This window comes from Dasypus novemcinctus, chromosome 21 (genome assembly GCF_030445035.2).
Source record: "Dasypus novemcinctus isolate mDasNov1 chromosome 21, mDasNov1.1.hap2, whole genome shotgun sequence".
NCBI classification, from domain to species: Eukaryota; Metazoa; Chordata; class Mammalia; order Cingulata; family Dasypodidae; genus Dasypus; species Dasypus novemcinctus.
The window spans coordinates 72,209,923-72,228,080 of NC_080693.1; the positions used below are offsets into that span (position 1 = coordinate 72,209,923).

At 40.8% G+C, this 18,158-nt stretch overlaps 1 pseudogene; it reads right to left on the reverse strand.

Annotated features, from left to right (window-relative positions):
* Positions 1–13,921: 13,921 nt before the first annotated feature.
* The window catches only part of LOC101427859 (UBX domain-containing protein 2A pseudogene), a 30,947-nt pseudogene continuing 26,710 nt past the window's right edge, over positions 13,922–18,158 (reverse strand).

Below are 18,158 nucleotides of genomic sequence, written 5' to 3' on the forward strand. Positions count from 1 at the left end.
TTTCTTTCAAAACACACGGTAGAACTTATCCAGGCTGTCCCCTCCCTTTCCTTTTATTTTACAGGAAGATGGATCTTCAGTGCAGTTTACAAATGTCTTTAAACATAAGAGGAAAATCATAAATTCCAAAGCACAGTGCTCCTGTTCACACGCATGTGTTCTCTCTTATAAATGAATTCCTTCCTTCCTTCCTTCCTCCCTCCCTCCCTCCCTTCCAACCCTTTCTTTGTGTTTGCTCATCTGCTCGTTGTTTTTGCTCATTGTCTGCAGGTTGTTTGTCTTCTTTAGGAGGCCCTGGGAACCGAACCTGGGACCTCCCATGTGGGAAGCGGGCACTCAACTGCTCGAACCACATCCACTCCCCCTCTTTTCTTTTTGAGTCAAAGGCAGCAAGGTGCTGGCAAATGCTTGACAACCAACTCTCTAAGGAACCAAGTCTTGATGGGTAGTGTTTGCCAATTCCCATGGTATAAATGCTCCGCTGTGGCTGATTTCGAGCCACCAGTCCAAGGTCAGTGAACTGGCATTTGGGATGAGATAGGCACAGTCAGGTTTTACAGGCTGCAGGCGCTGGCTCCAGCATGCCACCGAAAAGGGCTCCAAGATTGCCGAGTTACTGAGGAGATCCTCATGGGCACTGCCTTCTATTCACACTGCCCCCTCTTGAAGCGACTGCGCACGAGCTAAAAGGTTAAAGAGCCTTCTGGTTTTATTAAAACATCAGGGAAGCAGATGTGGCTCAAGTGAGTGGGCTCCTGTCTACCATATAGGGAGGTCCCGTGTTCGCTCTCCGGGGGCTCTTGGTGAAAGTGAGCTGGCCCACGTGGACAGCTGATGCAACAAAAAAGAGACAGAGGAAAGACAATGAGAGACGCAACAAACCAGGTTGCTGAGGTGGCTCAAGTGATTGAGTGCCTCTCTCCACATCAGAAGATCCCAGGATCAGTTCCTGGTGCCTCCTAAAGAAAAGACAAGAAGAGAAGACCAAGCAGACACAGAAGAATGTGTAGTGAATGGACACAGAGAGCAGACAGTGAGGGCAAGTGGCAAGGGGAGGGGGTAATAAACAAAATAAATCTTTCAAAAGAAAAACACCAGTGGATGTAGACATTAAAGCATATAGAACATGGTGTTAGGGGCAAAGTTTACTAACACTTAATTATGTGCTTTCTTTGTGTTTGGCCCCATGGAAATGGCAAATATGCAAATTGCTATGTGTTTGCGTCCATATACACACATATGTATGTGTGTAATAATATGAGATAATACTATTTGTTGACCAGAGGATTTCTTTGTTCTTGCCCACATGCTCCCCTCCTGGTTTCACCTTCCTCAAATTGTAATTAGAAAGTGTGGATTCAGTTTGGTGGGAAGTGAAGGATTTCCAAATTGCTATATTGTAGATCCCATCCAGTGGAGAAAATATCTTTAGTACCTGAGCTTTGCTCAGGGTAATTTACAAGTTAGAACCATGCCTTCTTAGTCATCTGATGGATGGGAATGACAAAAGAGTATTTTGAGGCAACATTTAGGGTCCTTTTTATAAAAATAAATTTTATTGAGGTATAATTTTCATTGTACAAAATGCTTCCTTTTTAAGTGTATAATTCATTGACTTTTGACAAATATGAAACCCGTCTACCCGTGATCACAGTCAGGCCATAACCACTTCTTCACCTTGTCCCCTCTGCAGTTACTCCTCCCACTCCCAACCCAGGCTGAGGCAGTCCCTGACCTGCTTTCTGTCACTGTAGTTCAGCCCAGTGTTTCTCAACTGGCCCCACTGACACTTTGGGCTGGATAATTCTTTGCTCCGGGACTGTCCTGTGCGTTGTAGGAGGTTTAGCAGCATCTCTGGTCTCCATCTGCTGGATGCCGGGAGCACGCCTGCAGTCATAGCAGTCAGCATGGCCCCAGACACTGCCAAATGTCCTGGGTGGCAAATTGTCCCCAGGTGAGAATTCTAGAATTTCATATCTGTGTAATCAGACAGTTTTTTTGTGACTGGTTTGTTTCTCTCAGCATAGGTTTAATTTTTTTTTTTTTATTCCTCCGTTACTGTGTGTCGTCTAGTTTGTCACTTTTGATTGCCGTGTAGTGTTCCATCATATGGATATTCCATAATGAGTTATCCACTCATCTGTTGATAGACATCTTGGGATGATTCCCAATTCAGGGATATTGTGCATAATTCTGCTAGAGTATCCACTTACAAGTCTGTGTGGGCTTATGTTTTCATTTCTCTTTTGTAAGGAATAAAATTGTTAGATGGTATGTAACAGTATATTTAACATTATGTGAAATGGCCAAACTTTTCCAAAGTGATTGTACCATTGATAAGAGTTCCAGCTGCTCTACATTCTCATCAGCACTTTTTATGATCAGTCTTTTTAACTTTAAATATTCTTGTGCCCATGTGGCATACCTTCATCTCTTTTCTCTGGTGGCTGAAGACATTTAAGTATCTTTTAATGTATTTTCTTTTGGGAAGCACCTGAACACATTTTTTGCCTATTTTCAAAATTGGGTTGTTTGTCATATTATTATTGAGTTATAAGACTTCTTCATTTATTCTGGATACAAATCTTTTGTCAGACATTAGTCTTTCAAATGTTTTCTCCCAGCCTGTGGCTCTCCTTTCCGATTCCTTACTGGTGTCTTTGAAGAGCAGATATTGTTAATTTTTATAAAGTCCAGTTTATCAATTTTTAATTTTATTTTATGATAGTACTTTTGTGTCCTATCCAAAAAGAAAATCTTTGCCTATGCCAAGTTTGCAAATATTTTTTCTATTTCTTTACCAAAACTTTTTTACAGTTTCAGCTTTTACAAAGTTTAGTTCTATGATCAGTATTGGGTTGTTTTTTGTCTATGATTTGAGAGCAGATTCCTCATAAGGATGTCCAATTGTTCCAGCACCATTTTTTAACAGGCTATCCTTTCCCCATTGAATTACTTTGTCACTTTGTTGAAGATCAATTGTGACCATATATGTGAGGGTCTATTTCTGGATTCTCTAGTCTATTCCACTGATAAATTTATATATCATATGTAAACATATTTATATATTTATGCCGATACAATAATGTCTTGATTACTGTAGCTTATCATAAATCTTAAAGTCAGATAGTGTAAGTCTTCCAAATTTGTTCTTTTTAAAACATGTTTTGGTCATTTTGGTATTTTGCATTTCCATATAAACTTTATAATTGTCTTTTCAATTAAAAAATTTTTTTTCTGGGATTTTAATTGGAACCAAGTTGACGCTACAGATCATAGATCAATTTGGATAAAATTAATATCTTAAGAACTCTGAGTCTTCCAACCCATGAACACTGCATATCTTACCATTTATTTAGGTCTCCTTTAATTTTTCTCAGTACTGTTTTGTAGTTTTCAGTATATAGATTTTGGATATACTTTGTTAAATTTATCCCTAAGTATTTCATATGTCCATTTATACTATTGTAATTTTTAATTTTTTTATTTTTTAGGAGGCACCAGGGATTGAATCTGGGACCTTGTAAATGGGAAGTAGGTGCTAACCATGTGTGCTACATCGGCTCCTGTAAATGGTATTTTTAAATGCCACTTTCCAATTGTTCTTTGCTAGTATATAAATATATATTGATTGTAATATCGAAACTGTACCATGTGACCTTGCTGAATTGACTTTTTATTTGTTAGTTTTTTTATAGTTTCTTGAAGATTTTCTATGTACATGATCGTTGTCTTTGTTGACTAGGACCTGCTATTAAATGTTAAATAAAAGTAGTGAGATCAGATACCTTTGTTCACTTCTTGTCTTTGGTGGAAAGTGTTGTTACTCACAATTAAGTATGATGGTAGTGGTAGGTTTTTGCAGATACTCTATGTCAGGTAAGAGAGCTTCCCTTCTCTCTCTAGCTGAGAGTTTTATTGTGAATGCATGTTGAAACATTTGCAGTCTTTTTTCTAAATCTATTGAGTTGATCTTGTGAGTTTACTCCTTCATTTGGTTGATATTGTAAAATTGATTTACACGTGTTGTTCTGGGACGAACCCCACTGTGTCGTGAGAGATATCCGTATGCTGTTTTCTTTTCTTATAATGTCTTGGCCTGGTTTTGGTGTCAGGGATGCTGGTCTCTTAGACTAAGTCGAGAAGCGATGTCTTCTCTGAAAGTGGCTCCTTCCTCTCTCTTTGTTTTCTGAAAGAGTTTTAGATAGATTGGCATTATCTCTTCCTTAAACTTTCAGTTGAATTTACCAGTGCAGATACGTGGCTTAAAGTTTCTTTTTGGGGCAGTTTTTTATTTATTTATTTATTTATTTTAAGGCGATCTAGTTAGCTAGCTAGCTAGATATCTATTAGGAGGTACCGGGGATTAAAAATAAAAAGATTTATTTACTTATTTATTTATCCTCCCTCCCTCCATTGGCTGCTCTCTGTGTCCATTCGCTGTGTGTTCTTCTGTGTCTGCTTGTATTCTCATTAGGCAGCTCCAGGAACAGATCCTGGGACCTTCCGGAGTGGGAGAGAGGCAGTCATTCTCTTGTGCCACCTTGGCTCCCTGGTCTGCCATGTCCCTCATCATCTCTCCTCTGTGTCTCTTTTTGTTGCGTCATCTTGCTGTGTCAGCTCTCCTGGGCGGGGCAGCACTACTGTGCAGGACTGCACTCCACATGCCCAGCTCACCACACGGGCCAGCTTGCCTTCACCAGGAGGCCCTGGACCTCCTATATGGTAGACGGGAGCCCAACTGCTTGAGCCACATCTGCTTCCCAGGTACCGGGGATTGAACCCAGGACCTTATACACGCAAAGCACCTGCTCCACCACTGAGCTACACTGGCTTCTATCCATTTATTTTTATTAGAGAAGTTGTAGGTGTGTATGCAGAAAATACAGAGTTCCCCATATACCCACCACACACTCAGTTTTCCTTATTATTAACACTTTGCATTAATGTGATACCTTTGCTACAACGGACGAAGCAATATTCTTATAATTATAATATTAACTACAGTCCATAGTTTACATTAGGGTTCACTGTTGGTGTGGTACCGTCCCATATTTTTAAAAAATTTTAATAATATATATACAACCTAAAGTTTCCCTTTAACCACATTCAAGCATATAATTCAATGGTGATAATTATGTTCACAGTGTTGTGTGACTATCAACACCATCTGTTCCCAAAACTTATCCATCCATCACCACAAACTGAAACTCTACCCTTTTGGCATTAACTCCCCATTCCCTACCCTCACCTGGCTGTTGGTAACTTGTAGTCTACTATGAATTTGCTTATTCTCAGTATTTCATACCGATGAGATCATACAATATTCGTTCTTTTTTTAGCCAACATGATGTTTTTAAGGTTCATCCATGTTGTCATTCCTTTTTATAGCTGAATAATATTCCATTGTATGTATAGACACATTTTGTTTATCCATTCATCTGCTGATGAGTACTTGGGTTGCTTCCATCTTTCGGCAATTGTAAATAATGGCGCTATGAACACCAGTGTGCAAATACCTGTTTGCTTTTTAATTACAAATTCAATTGGATAGATTAGGCTATTCCTGATTTATTATTTAATTTTGCATCACTTTTGGTAATTTTTGTCCTTCAAATAATTTGCCCACTTTAAGTTGTCAAATTTATTGGCATGAAGGTGTCCATAGTATTTCCTTATTATCCTTTTATTACCTATAAGATTTGTAATGCTGCCCCCTCTTTCATTCCTGATAATGAAAATAAAGAATATTCTCTTTTTTTCTTGACTAGTCTAGCTAGAGGTTTACAGTTTTATTGATTTAGTCTAAGAACTAGCTTTCCATTGTTTTTCTACTGTATATATATTTTCTATTTCTTTGACTTCTGCTCTAATTTTTATTATTTCATCCCTTCTACTTACTTTGCATTTGATTTGCTCTTCTTTTATTAGTTGCTTGAGCTGGATTTTTAGATCTTTGTTCTTTTTTTTTTTTTAAAGATTTATTTTATTTCTCTCCCCATCCTCCCTGTTTTCTGCTCTCTGTGTCCATTTGCTCTGTGTTCTTCTGCATCTGCTCACATTATCAGGTGGCACTGGGAAATGGCATCTCTTTTTTGTTGCATCATCTTGCTGCATCAGCTCTCCGAGTGTGCAACGCCACTCCTGGGCTGGTTGCATTTTTTAAATCAGGGGAGCACACTCTTTGTGTGTGGGGCCACCCCTATGTGGGGGCGCCCCTGCATGGCACAGCACTCCTTGAGCATGGCAGCACTGCGCATGGGCCAGCTCACCACATGGGTCAGGAGGTCCTGGGGATCAAACCCTGGACCCTCCATGTGGTAGGCGGGTGCTCTATCAGCTGAACCATGTCCGCTTCCCATGTTCTTTTTTATTTAAGCATTTGAATCTATAAATTTCTCTCCAAATTTTGTTGGATTTTCATTTAAAAATAATTTCTAATTCCCCTTGGAATTTCTTCTTTGATCCATGAGCTATTTAGAAGTATGTTGTTTACTTTCCCAGTATTTCGGGATTTTTCGTAGTTTTTCTATTATTGGTTTTTAATTTAATTCCATTGTGGTAAGTGAATATAATCTATGCATTCAATCCATTTACATGGATTAGATAATTGCTTTATGGTATAGCAAATGGTCTAACTTAATGAATGTTCCTTGTGCACTCAAAAAGAATGTTAATTCTACTGATGACTGGATGGAGTATGCTATTAATGTCAATAGGTCAATTGGGTTGATGGCATTGCTCAAGTCTTCTAAATATTTATTGATTGTACATATTTGTTTTTTATGCTGGCTGTCTGCTCTCTGTGTCTGCTCATCTTCTTTTTAGGAGGTACCAGGAACTGAGCCTGGGACCTCCCATGTGGGAAGGAGGTGGTCAGTTGATCGAGCCGCCTCTGCTCCTTGTTTGGTGTGTCTCTTATTGCATTTCCTCACTGCATTAGTTCACTGCATCATCTCCCTGCATCAGCTTGCTGTCTTGCTCTTCTTTTTTAGGAGGCACCAGGAACTGAACCTGGGATCTCCCATGTAGCAGGTGGGTGCCCCACTGCTTGAGCTATATCTGCTTCCCTTCATGTATTTTTTTAAAGGTTATTTTATTTATTTACTTCACACCCCCCACCTCCCGTTTGCAATTGCTGTCTGTTTCTGTGTCCATTTGCTGTGTGCTCTCTGTGTCTGCTCATCTTCTCTTTAGGAGGTACTAGGAACCAAACCTGGGACCTCCCATGTGGAAGAGAGGTATTCAATCACCTGAGCCACCTCAGCTCCCTGGTTTGTTGTGTCTCTCATTGACTTTCCTCTTTGTGTATCTTTTGTTGTGTCATCTTGTTGCCTGCCTGCCACATCAGCTCACTTTCTCCAGGAGGCACCAGTAATTGAATCCAGGACCTCCCATATTGTAGGTAGAAGCTCAATTTCTTGAGCCACATCCCCTTCCATCTTCACATATTTTATGTCAGCTCTCCACTTAGGCCAGCTTGCCATGTGGGCCAGCACTCCTGCATGGGCCAGCACTCTTGCATGGGCCAGCACTCTTGCATGGACCAGCACTCTGCCTTGGGCCAGCTCTCCTTCACCAGGAGGTCGAGAAATCAAATCCTAGACCTCCTGTATGGTAGACAGGAAGCCAATCACTTGAGCCACATCTGCTTCCCCCACTTCATGTATTTTAAAACTCTACAATGCATACATATTTCATATTGATATGTCTTCTCAATGAACCGACCCTTCCATCATCCCTGATAATATTCTCTGACCTGAAGTTAATTTTGTCTGATATTAATGTCGCTAGATTTCTTAAGCATGTTCTTTTTCTATCTTTTTACCCTATCTGTATCTTTATATTTAAAGTGTATTTCTTATATATACACAGCATAAAGTTGGGTTTTACTCTTTTTTTTTAAACAAGATTCATGATAATCTTTGCTTTTTAATTGATATGTTTAGACTATTTATAATTTCATGTAATTATCAAAATGATTGGGTTGAAGACTACTGTCTTGCTATTTTTTCATTCGCCACACATTCTTTTTTTCCTTTTTTCCTCTTAATTTATCTCTGACTACTTTCAAAGAATTGTAGGGTCTTGTTTTAAAATCTTCACTTTTGCTGGTTTATTCGGAGTGAGGGTGAATGGGAGAGGAGAGATGGTTCTAAGATTTGAGAGCAGTGATGGGAGAATGGCTGACAGGTTTGTGCTGGTCAGGCAGTGCTGAACTGGAGCTGGAACATTTCCTCCCAACTCCATCTTCAGTGATGTCATGTTCGTAGCTTGAAATCAGCCATGCTGGGAGTATTTAGACCATGGAGATTGGCAAACACTATGAATCAGGACTTTCTCTTTAGGAGAGCCAGTTTCCTAGCACTCTACTGTCAGGGGCTTCTGGAAACTCCTAGCACATTGTCTGGCAGCACATGCTTGTTGAGTTCCACCGAATTAAATGGAGAAATAATGAGTTTCTTTTGAGGTTTCAAATTTTAGAAATCAGAAATGCATGGTTAGAAATTCAGAAAGAAGTCAGAGCTGGAGATTTACTTTTGTGCCTCATTTGAACTTGGAGATAGACTTACAATTTGGGGGATGGAATTAAGAACTAAAAGCAAGGGGACAGATCTGAGATGTGGGAAAAAACCAGGACAAGTCAAGGAAAAACTTTCATGCTAAGTACATGGAGTTTGGTCAACTGCCTCTAGTGGGGCAGAAGGTCAAGGAGGAAGAGGATCAAGAAAAGACCAGTAAACAGAATTGTTAGGAAGTTGGCGACTTTTGAAATGCTAGTTCTGAGAGAGAGAGAAAGAGAGAGAGAGCTATCTGAGGCAAAAGCTAATGAGTAGGGTTGTGTGGGAGAGGAATGGTAAGAAAAAGGGGCCAGAAATGGATCCCAATAAAACCTGCCTTTCCTGATTGTGGGATATTAAATGGGATGAGCTCCCCACACTCAGAAAGTGCTCCATAGACCTCAGCAATTGATACTGCAAATACTCCCAGTTGGAGAGAAGAGGTGAAGGAGGTTGGAAAAAGGAAAGAGCCTCAGCGGAGCCAGGAGAGAAGGTTCCCCGGAGACTCTGGAAGTGCCCCTTTCTCCAGCCATGGTAGGGCTGCAGGGCAGTGGGCATAGCCAGTGTGAGGGTTGGGGTTGCAGGGAGGGCTTGCAGGAGAGTCGGAGGTGAGGCTGGTTCTGGTGGAAGAAGGCTGGACTGAACTACCTGGCGGTGGGATCACGGGATCAGGTGAAGGCACTGCTCTACGGAAGACAATCCTCCATCCAGAAGAGCAGAAGAGGCTTTCTGATTAGAATATAACCTGGCAACCCCACTTCTAGGTATATATCCCAAAGAATTGAAAGCAGGTATCTGTAACCCAATGCTCCTAGCAGCATTACTCACAATAGCCAAAAGGTGGAAACAACCTAAACATTCATCAGTAGACGAAGGGACAAACAAAATGTGGTGTATCCATCCAATGGACTATTATTCACCTGGAAGAAGGAATGAAGTTCTGATACACGTGACAACATGGATAAACCTCAGAGACATCATGTTGAGTGAAAGAAGCCAGATGCAAAAGGACAGATACTGTACGATCTCATCTCACTTAGATGAAATAACTAGTATAGGCAAATTCTTAGAGACAGAAGGTAGATTACAGGTTACCAGGAGCAGGGTGAGGGTGGAGAATAGAGAGTTAATGCTTAATGGGTACAGAGTTTCTGTTTAGGGTGATGGAAAAGTTTTGCTAGTGGATGGTGGTGAAGGTTGCACAACACTGCGAATGTGATTAACACTCCTGAAGTGTGTACTTGAAAGTGGTTATAATGGGAACTTTATATTGTGTATATGTGACCACAACAAAAAATTTAAAAACAATGTTTACACATACACGCATCAACAAAACAAACACCCAAAGCAGGCCACATCACTTGGTATGCACTGGAATGCAAATACGTTATTTTAAAAAAAGAAAGAAAAAGCTAAGCGGTTGGAAGGAGTGCACCGCAGGGACCCGCCTCCGTGTTCTTGGCTTCTCCTCTGACACAGCCTGTCCTGAGCCCAGGCTCCCCTCGTTGCCCGCCTCGGCCTCCTCTCCCCACGTTGCCCTCTGATGTTCGTCCTGAGCTCTGGTCCAGGACCCTTGGCCTCTCTTGGCAGTCCCTCCCCGTGTCGTTCCTGCTCCCTGCCCTTCAGCTCCCCAGGCGTGAGGGACCGGACCGGAGGGCAGCCTAGGGGTGCCACAGCACGAGAACGCGGTGGAGACCATCAGCAACCTCGCCTCCACTCCCTCCACGTTTAATTCAAAAGGAAAAAACACTAAGCTGAAAAATAAACAGAAGGGAGTCCAACCATTTCTGAGCTTTTTCCTATTGTAAAACTTTTGGGAAACATTAAGAAAATTATTTTGGGTACTCGTTTTGTTGGTGGCTGTCTAACCACCTGCTGAGATGAACCAGTTGGGATTCCAACAGTGCCGATGCCACACTGCCCCCTCCGCACCAGCTCCCCACCACGGTCAACTTCCTCAATCACAGAAGTAACTGATATATTTGTCTGTCCTGCCCGCCTTCCCCTGGGGGACTTACTTGTTCTGCTTGACTTGATTCTGGTAAGTCAATCACAGGGTCCCGCCTCCCCTGCCAAATGACTGGCCAAGAGATCTAGAGGGAGCAGTCAGCGTACCCCATCCCCTGGGCACACCTTTGGTTCAGGGATGGGCATAGCTTCTTACCCTCCTTGAAGAGTTGTTTTGTTTTTTTTTTAAAGATTTATTTATTTATTTAATTCCCCCCTCCCCTCCCCCAGGTTGTCTGTTCTCTGTGTCTATTTGCTGCGGCTTCTTTCTTTGCCCGCTTCCGTTGTCGTCAGCCACACGGGAAGTGTGGGCAGCGCCATTCCTGGGCAGGCTGCACTTTCTTTCGAGCTGGGTGGCTCTCCTTATGGGGCGCACTCCTTGCGCGTGGGGCTCCCCTATGCGGCATGGCACTCCTTGCGCGCATCAGCACTGCGCATGGGCCAGCACCACACAAGTCAAGGAGGCCCAGGGTTTGAACCGCGGACCTCCCATGTGGTAGACGGGCGCCCTAACCACTGGGCCAAGTCCGTTTCCCTTGTTCTTGTTCTACTTGTTCTTGTTCTCCCCAGTCCCCTCTTTTCCTCCTCCCCTCCTTCTAACCACATTTGTATCCCAGTGCATATAAAATGTTATGGCTTATATTTTTCACTTATTATTTTCTCTGAAAACATGACTTTTGGGGGCTGTATAGCATAGTAGTCTACTATAGCATGCTATACCAAAATGTATTAAACCAGCTCCTATGTTCAAACATTTAGGTTATTCATAATTTTAAAATCATTTTGAAGAACTCTATGATTAATATCCTTATATGCAAATCTTTATTATGTAATTCTAATTATTTTCTTAAGAGACTTTCCAAAAAGTGAGAGTCAATGGATGTAGAGGATTTAATTCATATTGGCAGAGTTTCCCCAGAAACGTTGTATCACTTTATATTTTCACTGGATTTAAAGCAAAGGTCCTGTTCCCCACACCTCTTGCCAACAATGAATGTTTCTTTTTAATAGTTGACAAATGTGAAAAATGGAATCTTACTGTTATTTTAGTCTGCTTTTATTGTATTACTCATGAGGCTATACTTTTTATATTTGTATGTCTTCATTTGTTAATTACCTATTCATATTCATCTAACTTTTTTAAACTTGGATTTCCCTTTTTTTTTTCTTATTGATTGGTAAGTGCTCTTTTTGTATTAAGGGTATTAATATTATCATATATCGCAAACATATTTTTCATTTTAAAAACAATTTATTGAAGTATATCATTCATACACGAACATACATAAACAATAAGTGTAGAGTAAAAGTTATAAACTTACAAAATAAACATGCATCACATCATATAGGGCTCCCATATATCACCACATCATAAATTTCTTGCATTATTGTGAAATATTTGTAACAAATCATGAAAGAGCATCGTCAAAATATTACTACTTTACTATATCTTACATTTGGTATATTTCCCCTTCAATCCACCCTATTTTTTATTGTTGTTGTTCATAAACCATTTAATTGTACAATCAGTGGCATTTGGTATAATCACAGAGCTGTCCATCACTTCAATCAATATTAGAGCATTTTCATTATTCCAAGTTTATTTTCATTTTAAGTACAAATCCTATGATGTGCTCTCACTATTTCTATTCATTTCCAAACACTTACAAATGACTTTTTTTTTTTTACCATTTCTGCACAGATTAAACCTCACCTTTCCCTTTTCTAACTACATTTTATCCTCTGGTGACTTATATTTTGCTTTTAACTCCATGAGTTTGCTCATTATATTTAATTCATAATAGCAAAATCATACAATATTTGTCCTTTTGGGTCTGGCTTGCTTCACTCAACATGATGTCCTCCAGGTTCATCCATGCTGTCATATGCTTCACGACTTCAGTTTCTCTTCCGGCTGAATAATATGCCATTGTGTGTATATACCAGTTTGTTTATCCATTCATCAGCTGATGGACACTGGGTTGTTTCCATCTTTTGACAACTGTGAATAATGTCACTATGAATATCAATGTGCAGATGTCTGTTCGTGTTCCTCTCTCACTTCTTCTGGGTATATACTAGAGTGGTATTGCTGGGTCACATGGTAGATCTATATCCAACTTCCTTAGGAACCGCCAAACAGACTTTCACAGTGGCTGGGCCATTCTGCATTCCCGCCAGCAGTGAATAAGCCTTCCTATCTCTGCATTCTCTCCAACCCTCGAAGTTTTCTTTTCTTTTTCTTTTTAAATTATATTAAACTGTATAATTTTATTCTTAAATGAAAATATCTTAGCTACTCTTGCCAAATTAATATTTGAATATATTCTGTCATTAGGGAATGAAGATTGAGAATACTGTGAAGTTTAGGCATAGCTGGGGTAAAAACAATATCATCCAGCCTTCTGATTGTATCTCTGTTAAGACAATTATATTGATACTTTTAACCTGCAATGTGCAATTTAAACATTTACTGCCATCTTTTTTATCTGAAACAGCTAACATGTTAACAAATCACCACTGTTTGGAAAGGTAATAGATATGGCTTTAAATGAGAAATGTATTTGGTAATGTATACTATATTAAGAAATGTGAATGTATTTGGTAATGTATACTATATTAAGATTCTAAATGATACAGTTATTATATTATACCTTATATTTATTAAGTAATGCTTGAAATTAAGAATGTTTTTCTCTCTGAGCGGCCTTTTGGAAAAAGTACATTGGATGCAGTTTCCAGTCATATAGTACTTTGCTAACTTGTACTTATTTGAGCAATCTCATTGGGAGAGAATTAAATAGTACTTGAATCCAGTTCAATAGTACTTGAATCAGAAGTCCAGTGAATCTGCCTTTTCCTTTCCACCACCTTGGTTTGCATGACTATTTACAACCATCATATCTCTGTAAGTTTTCCACTAAGTCTATCAAATATCAATGCTATAGGGAAGTGGCTGTGGCTCATTCAGTTGGGCTCCCGTCTACCATATGGGAGGCCCTGGGTTCGCGTCCCAGGGCCTCCTTGTGAAGGCAAGCTCCCCCATACACCACGGAGCCCCTGGCCCGCAAGCGCTGCAGAGAGTCGACTCAGCAAGGTGATGCAACAAAAAAAAGGGAGACAAGTAAAAGCACAGAAGAGTGTGCAGTGAATGGACACAGAGAGCAGACAACAAGCAAGCTGCAAGGTGGGGGGGGGGGGAGTAAATAAAAATAAAATACAGACACACAGAAGAACGCACAGGGAATGGACACTGAGCAGACAGCAAGCAAACCACAAGGTGGGGGGGATAAAAAAAAATCATTGCTGTAAAAGGAAACAGACAAAAACAAAAAAGAAGAAAAAAATCAATGCTATGAAAGTCCACTAAAAGGTTCAGCTGTTTTGTGAAGTATGAATGATTATAGCATTCTGTAAATCTGCTGCTTCCAGAGTGAGTGTTTCATCTGGCAATTTGAGGAAAGGAAGAGCTGTGGCCATAAAAAAGAGAGGACTTCTTTGAGATCCTTGGTACTTTTCTTTTTTTTTTTTTTTAAAGATTTATTTATTATTTAATGTCCCCCCCTCCCCTGGTTGTCTGTTCTTGGTGTCTATTTGCTGCGTCTTGTTTGTTTGCCCGCTTCTGTTGTCGTCAGCGGCACGGGAAGTGTGGGCGGCGCCATTCCTGGGCAGGCTGCTCTTTCTTTTCACGCTGGGCAGCTTTCCTCACGGGCGCACTCCTTGCGCATGGGGCTCCCCCACGCGGGGGCACCCCTGTATGGCACGGCACTCCTCGCGCGCATCAGCACTGCGCATGGCCAGCTCCACACGGGTCAAGGAGGCCCGGGGTTTGAACCGCGGACCTCCCATATGGTAGACGGACGCCCTAACCACTGGGCCAAAGTCCGTTTCCCCCTTGGTACTTTTCGATGAAGTCTTTGATGCGGCGTGCCCTGAGAATGCTCAATTTCTGGATGACCCTTTTCCCATTGGCTAACCAGTTCAGTATATTAGTGTTCGGGTCCACGTTGTTTGGTGGGACAGCAGACATTATTTTTATTCTCTATGTCAATACTTTTTGCTTTAGAAATACTTTTTGGCACGGCACTACCTGGTCTGTGACCCTGCCCTGAGGAGGGCTGGAATACAGGCTTTGCTGACAAAAATACTTCATTTCCCTTATCTTCAACTTTAACATCCACCTCTCCCTTATCAAAAATTCCCTGTAATTCTAAAGGTGATTCCCCCTTTTTGATGGACTTCAGAAACTGTTGACTTGCACCATCAGAATAACTTCAGAAATCACCACTGACTGTTAACCCCTTTTTCCATACTTCTATACCAAGGTCTACCTGTTTCTTTTTTTCAGGGGGTGACAAGCCTTGGGCACCAGCCTTCCGCTTCCTCAAACAGACAGTCGACAAAGTATTTACAGTTCATTTGCTGGTTGTCCCTGAGAGGCTGGCGGTCAGATCCTGTTTCACAGACCGATTGCTCTTTCATACTATAGAGGTTGTCTATTGCTTTCCTTTTCTTTTGCCTTACTCCACGCGGCTGCTGGACAGCGGCCCCGCGGTGGCGCCCCCTGCGTCGGTCCTCAATTCCGTCAGGGGCCTGTGGCGCCGGGGTCGGCTGGAGCCACCCAGACCTCAGGCTCTGCCCGGGGGGCTCCAGGGCCAGGTCTGTGTGGGAGCGCTTGCAGGGGCCAATACTTGTTGTCTTCTGTTTTTTAAATAGTGGCCATTCTAGTAGGTGTGAAATAATACCTCGTAGTTTTTTGTTTGTTTGTTTTCTGAGGTACCAGGGCCAGGGATTGAACCCAGAACCTCTATGTGGGAAGCCAGTGCTCAACCACTGAGCTCCATCGGCATCGTCATTGTATCTTTTTTTTAAACAAATCAATTTTATTGCTACATAGTAACAGAGCATCCAAAGAGTACAATCAATGGTTTTTGGTATAATCACATAGTTGTGCATTTATCACTCGAATCTTTATTAGAGCATTTTCATTATTTCAATAATAGTAATGAACAAAAAAGGAAACAAGAAAATTCTTCACCTCAATCTCTGTTTTCCCTGTTGTACAAAACTGCTATTTCCAGCTATTCTTCACAATTATTTATTTATTAAGCAGTTTTGTTGAGACATATTTACATACCAAACAATTTATATAATGTATATAATTAATGGCTTTTAGCATAATCACAATGTTGTGTGTTTATCATCACAAAAAATCTTAGAATTATTTCATTACTCCAAAATATTCAGTTTTAAAAAAAATTTATATTTACATTTTATATAAAAGGAATCATACAATATGCTACACCATATATTGAGTTCATAGTAATGCAATCATACAGTATTTGTCCTTTCTGTCTGACTTGCTACACTCAACATAATGTCCTCCAGGTTCATCCATGTTGTCATATACTTTACAACTTCATTTCTTCTTAGAGCTGCATAATATGCCATCATGTGACTAGACCACAGTTTGTTTATCCATTCGTCAGTTGGTGGGCACCTGGGTTCTTTCCAAATTTTGCCAGTAATGAATAATGTAGCTATGAACATAGGTGCACAGATGTCTGTTCGTGTCACTGCACTCAGTTCTTCTGGGTTTATACCCAGTAGTGGTATTGCAGAGTCATGTGGCAAATCTATATTCAACTTCTTTAGGAACTGCAAACAGTCCTCCACAGTGGCTGTACCATTCAGCATGCCCACCAACAGTGAGTAAGTGTTCCAATCTCTCCACATCCTCTCAAACACTTGTAGTTCTCTGTCTTTTTAATAATGGCCATTGTGATAGGTGCGAAATGAAATCTCATTGTAGTTTTTTGTTTTGTTTTTAAAAAATATTTATTTATTTAATTCCCGCCCCCCCTCCCCGGTTGTCTGTTCTCTGTGTCTATTTGCTGCGTCTTGTTTCTTTGTCCGCGGCACAGGAAGTGCGCCATTCCTGGGCAGGCTGCACTTTCTTTTGTGCTGGCCAGCTCTCCTTACGGGCGTACTCCTTGCGCGTGGAGCTCCCCTACGCGGGGGGACACCCCTTGCACGCATCAGCGCTGTGCATGGGCCAGCTCCACACAGGTCAGGGAGGCCCGGGGTTTGAACCGCGGACCTCCCATGTGGTAGACGGACGCCCTAACCACTGGGCCAAATCCGTTTCCCTCATTGTAGTTTTGATTTACATTTCCTTAATGCCAGTAAAGTTGAATTTTTTTTTTGTTGCCATTTTTATTTCTTCTTTAGACAAATGTCTATTCAAGTCTTTTCCCATTTCTTAATTGGGTTGTTTGTTTTTATATTGTTGAGTTGTAACATCTCTTTATATATCATGGATATTAAACTCTTATTGAACATGTGATTTCCAAACATTTTCTCCCATTGAGTTGGCTGCCTTTTCACCCTTTTGACAAAGTCCTATGAGGTCTAAAAGTGTTCAATTTTGAGGAGTCCCATTTATCTATTTTATCTTTTGTCGCATGTGCTTTGGGTATAAGGTTTAAGAAACTACCACCTATGACAATATCTTGAAGGTGTTTTCCTACATTTTCTCCTAGGAGTTTTACGGTGGTTGCTTTTATATTTAGGTCCTTGATCCATTTTTGAGTTAAATTTTTTTTTTTTAAGATTTATTTTTTATTTATTTCTCTTCCTTTCTCCCCATTGTCTGCTCTCTGTGTCCATTCGCTGTGTGCTCTTCTGTGTCCACTTACATTCCTGTCATGTGGCACCAGGTAATTGTTGCTTTTTTTGTTGCATCATCTTGCTGTGTCCGCTCTCCATGTGTGAGGTGCCACTCCTGGGAAGGTTGCATTTTTTTCATGCAGGGTGCTTCTCCTTGCAGGGTGCACCCCTTGCACATGGGGCACCTCTATGTGAGGGACACCCCTGCATGACACAGCACTCCTTGCATGCAGCAGCACTGCACATGGGCCAGCTCACCACATGGGTCAGGAGGCCCTGGGTATTGAACCCTGGACCCTCCATATGGTAGGTGGACACTCTATCAGTTAAGCCACAACTGCTTCCCTTGAGTTAAATTTTGTAAAGGGAGTTAGATAGGGGTCCTCTTTCATTCTTTCAGTTATAGATATCCAGTTCTCCCAGCACCATTTGTTGAAGAGACTGTTTTGTCCCGTTAACATGGACTTGGTGGGTTTGTCAAAAACCAGTTGACTGTAGAGGGGAGGGTTTATTTCTGGACTCTCAATTCTATTCCACCGATTTTTTTTATGCCAGTACCATGCTGTTTGATCACTCTAGCTTTGTAATATGTTTCAAGGTCAGGCAGTGAAATTCCTCCCATGTTGCTCTTCTTTTCTAGAATGCTTTTGGCTATTTGGGTACACTTTCCTTTCCAAATGAATTTGGTAATTGCCTTTTCTATTTCTGTAAAGTAAGCTGTTGGAATTTTGATTGGTACTGCATTGAATCTATAAATCAGTTTGGGTACGATTGATATCTTCATAATATTTAGTCTTCTAATCCATGAATGCAGAATGCCTTTTAATTTGTTTAGGTCTTTTAAAATTTCTTTTAGCATTGTTTTGTAGTTTTCTGTCAATAGCTCCTGCACTTTTTGGTTAAATTAATTCCTAGGTATAT